Source organism: Geotrypetes seraphini, chromosome 4 (assembly GCF_902459505.1).
Source record: "Geotrypetes seraphini chromosome 4, aGeoSer1.1, whole genome shotgun sequence".
Taxonomy (NCBI): Eukaryota; Metazoa; Chordata; class Amphibia; order Gymnophiona; family Dermophiidae; genus Geotrypetes; species Geotrypetes seraphini.
This window is the reverse complement of record NC_047087.1, coordinates 236671873-236676853: the sequence shown is the minus strand read 5'-3', so window position 1 is coordinate 236676853 and position 4981 is coordinate 236671873. Positions and strand designations below refer to the sequence as shown.

Below are 4981 nucleotides of genomic sequence, written 5' to 3'. Positions count from 1 at the left end.
GAGAAGAGAAGACTTAGAGGCGATCATGAAGGGCATGGAGAGAGTAGAGAGAGACAGATTCTTCAAACTTTCAGAAAATAAAAAAACAAGAGGACATTCGGAAAAGTTGAAAGGGGACAGATTCAAAACGAATGCTAGGAAGTTTTTCTTTACACAACGTGTGGTGAACACCTGGAATGCACTTCCAGAGGACGTTATAGGGCAGAGTACGGTATTGGGGTTTAAGAAAGGATTGGACAAATTCCTGCTGGAAAAGGGGATAGAGGGAGATAGATAGAGGTTTACTGCACAGGTCCTGGACCTGTTGGGCCGCCGCGTGAGCGGACTGCGGGGCGCAATGGACCTCAGGTCTGACCCAGCGGAGGCATTTCTTATGTTCTTATGTTCTAGTCAAATGTTTGTGCTTTTAAGTTCTTTAAGAGATTTTGACCATTATTGCTGTGGTATAGACATTATTGTTCAGAAAATTTATTTAAAGATGTTTTGGGGGGGATTTAAAGGATCAAGTGATACCCCTTCTTAGACATTGGTGTAGTGGTTTATAGAGAATGACATGGTGACAAAATTTATCACCGTTCCCGTCCCCTCGGATAACCGCGGGAAATAATCCCATGTTATTTTCTAGTGTCTATTTCAACCTCGGTCCTTGTACACCAGCATTATTCAGAGCAAAGCTTGTGGGTCAGTAGTTGTGGCCATTTATACTCTGATTCTTATGTGAGCCATGGATAATGAAGCCAATGTGACATCACTGATGTGACTGGCTCTTAGACACTGGTGGAATGAGGCATTATGACATCACAATATCTGCTCTGGATACCAGAGACTGTCATTCTGTAGTGTCTATCTCAACTTCAATCCTTCTACACCAGCATTCTTCAAAGCAAAGCTTGCGGGTCAGTGGTTGTGCCCAATTATACTCTGATTCTTCCCTCTCTCCTTAAAGAATGACATGAAGATGGTCTCCCGCGATTATCCGCGGGGACGGGAACGGTGATGAATTTTGTCACAGTTTCATTCTCTAGTGATTTATTCTCCATCAATCTGTGATCTCAAGTAGACTGATGATTCTTTATAAATTTCCAACAGTTGTGGTGTTCCCCCCCCCCCTTTTGGGGTTATTTAGTCTGAATTGTATTGTCACTTTCAAGGTTGACCTTTATCTTCTTAGTTTATCATACTCCTATGAGAGCAAATTCTCTAGGAAGGGATTATAAATCCAATAGAAGGGGGAAAGTAAATGGAGGCCTGAGAAACGAGGTCATTCAATAGCAATCAAAATGTGGGTATGATTTTCTTGCATATTTATTTTATTTATTTAGTTTTATATCCCATCCTCCTAGGAGAGCTCAGAATGGGTTACAGGTTTACATACATATTAAAATGTATTTATATGAGGCAAACCTGGCATGGCAGGACATTGACAGAATCGCAAAACATAGTTAACAAAGCATGGTAAAGCATAACATTGCAAACATTGCATGACAAACTTATTAGTTACAATTAACCAGAGTATAACTGGCAGGTAAATTATTGCAAAGTACAAATTCGATTCTGGCAATTCTATTTTGTTGTGTTGTGCTAGAATATAAACATTACATACCATTAAATAAATGAGCCTCAGACAGCCAAAAAGGACTATCAGTCCTTGCTCTATTTCAACAGCTATTTGAAACCCCAATCACGGGCTCCTATTGCAGTCTGGGGAAGCGCAGTAAAAAAAAAACTCAGCGGCACAAACCTCATGACAAAAACCTGCACTAACAAACAAGATTGCAGAGCATAAATATATATTTTTTAAAACCCTTTAGTCCAACACAGCATAAAATGGATGTAGTGATTGCAAAAATTACAGTCAACTCTTCCTTGTACTTAGCTCAAAAGGCTGGCTTATATCTTGGTAGATTCCACACGCTATAAAGGCTCCACTGCCCCGAAGGTCAGCGTCCAAAACAAACACACTCAGAAGAGCGACCACAGTCCACCCTCTCTCAACTTGAGTCTTGTTTCGCAATAGGTCCACTGATTCAGGAAGTAAGGGTTTACAAACATCACATGGCAACTCTGCAGCACGTCACACAAAAGAATTTCCTTCAATTTCACAATGGTGCTTATCCCGTATATGTCTGAGGCTCATTTATTTCATGAAACATTGCATAACAAACATACCCCCCATTTTACAAAACTGCGATAGTGGTTTTTAGCGCAAGCAGGCATGCTGAATGCTCTGCACTGCTCCCAATGCTTATAGGAACTCTGTGAGTGTCGGAAGCAGCGCAAAGCATTCAACGCACCAGTCTATGCTAAAAACCGATATTGCAGTTTTGTAAGGGGGGGGGAAGTATTATAAGCGTGGCTAACATAGTATGACAACCATAGTATTATATATACAGCATAGCAAGCATAGTTTAGCAAACATGGGAAACGTGCCCCCTCTTTTACTAAGGTGCGCTAGCCGATTTAGCGTGCGCTAATTGACAGTGTGTGCTAATGATTAGTGCACGCTAAATGCTAATGCATCCATTATATTCTATGGATGCGTTAGCATTTAGCATGTGCTAATCAGTTAGCGCACACTAAAACGGTTAGCGCACCTTAGTAAAAGGGCCCCATCGTATTATATATACAATCAAAGCATGGCAAACATAGTATTATATATGCAAATATAGCATGATAGACATGTTTACAAGTGTGGCTAACCTAGTATGACATGACAGTATGATATGTAACATAGTAGAACCTAGTGCGGTAGACATGGAATGGCAAATATTGTGTAGTGGGCATAGCATGTTTATCTGCCACTAGTAAAATTATAACGCCTTTTAAATATTGATCTGTGCGTGTGTTTTATAGGTTGAATAGAGATGGGAAAGTTGTTTAATTCTGGGTGCTTACTAAATTAGAGTGAGAAGATATTAACTGTTGTGTATTAATATTAGGGCTCATTTTACTAAGGTGCGCTAGCGTTTGTAGCGCATGCACATGATTAGCGCACGCTAGCCTAAAAATTACCACCTGTTTAAAAGAAAGCGGTAGCGGCTAGCGCACATGCTAAAACCGCTAGCGCGCCTTTGTAAAAGGAGCCCTTAATGTAAACTAGTACAGTGTTCCCCTGGTCGTTCGCGGTCGGTGGTTCGCGGTCCCGGTCATTCATGGTATTTTCCGACCGCAAACCGCTGACAAGGAGAGGGCAGCGGGAGAGGCAGGAGAGAGCAGCCGAAGTGCCGCGAGTGCAGGAAATCACTCGCGGTACACTCCGACCGCCTCTTCCTGCACTAAGTCCGGCCTTATCGAATCAGGAGCGGCATGTCAAAGCAGCTCCTGATTGGATTAGGCCCGACTTAGTGCAGGAAGAGGCAGTCGGAGCATACCGTGAGTGATTTCCTGCACTTGCGGCGCTCCGGCTGCTCTCCTGCTGCCCTCTTCAGGCTCCCCCATGAAAAACCGTATTTGCGGTTTTTCGAGATTTGCGGGGGTTCCTAGAATGGAACCCCCATGAATATCGGGGGAGTACTGTATACATATTTACTATATTGCTCATTGCTTTGTTGGCAGAAACTACTGATGGAGCACAATTCATTTTTTATTTTTGCAAATAAACATAGCAGTTTTTCTTGAAAAACAGCCACTAAACTATGATACTTACTATTGGTTAGTACATTAAATGCTCAGTGATACTATAAGGCATATGTAATATTTTATAAATATAAATAGGATTGAAAAATTACCCTCTGTGCGTTATCATTTTTTTTTTTTTAAGTCTCATGTTCTTGAGTTTCTAACACTCTCTTTTTGAACTGAATTCATTTTCACTTTGTATCCTAGTCTAGTGATTTAAAAGGGAATTCCCAAGTGAGGTGCTTAGTAGATAGTCATTTATCAAGGCTGACTGCAGCTCTCTTAAGCTGCTTGTGATAGCACTAATCTTTAACTTCCATGCACAAAGTTCCAGCTGATATCTTAAAGAGGCAGTTGGACAGATAAGTTCTCTTTATCACTGGCTGTCAGGAAAATAGCATTTTTTGCATTCTGCCATTCGAGTGTGATATATGATCTTGCCCATCAGTGTGTTAACACTGAGAAGTAGCCTCCAGTCTAATACTGTTTGCCTTCCATAACTTGATACACCTTTTTGCCCCAAGTGCAAGTCAAGGGTGGAACAACAAACCAGATAATAGGTATACTTGGCTATACACATCTGGAGTTTGGATGCCAATGTTGTATGAAGACTACAAAGAAAGGCAATATAAATATGAATTATCCAATAATATAGGTTAGTTGCAGTAAAGCTCTACATTTACATATAATGTAACTGCAAATGCTTGTGTATTTTTAATGTGTATATTTGGTGTTTTTTACTATTGTGTTTCCCCAAAATTAAGGCCTACCCCGAAAATAAGCCCTAGTTAAGATCAACCCCCGAAGCCACCCCGACACTCCCCGACTCCATCCCTGACATTAGTGCTGCCCGATTTGCCAATCAATTCTCCCTTCCTCTCCTCCACCCCAATTCTTCCTATTTTCTTTCTCTCTCCCCCCCCCCCCATGTGCAGCATCTTTCCTTACCTCTCGCCCATCCCCTTGTGCAACATCTCCAAGGCCTCCAAAAACAACGGTAGCGTTCTGAGTGGGCTGCTTCAGGTCCTTCCCTCTGCCACATCACTGTTCTTCAAATTCCTTCCTCTTGCATGAGCGATGGTAAGATGTATGTCTATGTCCATAAAGCAATTGTGGATTTATTTATTTATTTAGATTTATATCTCTTCATCCCCAGAGAGCTCAGAACTGATTATAGTTTACATTCACAGTGTTACAATATAGGGTTTACATATAGGCCCTGATTCTGTAAAGTGCATCCTGATTTTAGGCAGCTTTAGGCATCTTACAGCTGTCTAATCAGCCAATCGAGATGCACGTTTTTAAAAAAAATGCTCCCCAGGCAGGCCGCCTAAATTGAAGGCGCCTCTGGGAGCCTAGGGAG

The 4981-nt window shown here is 41.5% G+C and overlaps 1 long non-coding RNA gene across 1 annotated transcript; it reads right to left on the bottom strand.

The window, feature by feature from the left end:
- Window positions 1-3732: 3732 nt before the first annotated feature.
- On the bottom strand, window positions 3733-4707 carry LOC117360072. The gene is made up of 2 exons (XR_004539353.1): window positions 4567-4707; window positions 3733-4229 (listed from the first exon to the last, which is right to left on the bottom strand). It is a non-coding gene; the product is annotated as an uncharacterized LOC117360072 (long non-coding RNA).
- Between the last annotated feature and the right edge of the window lie 274 nt (window positions 4708-4981).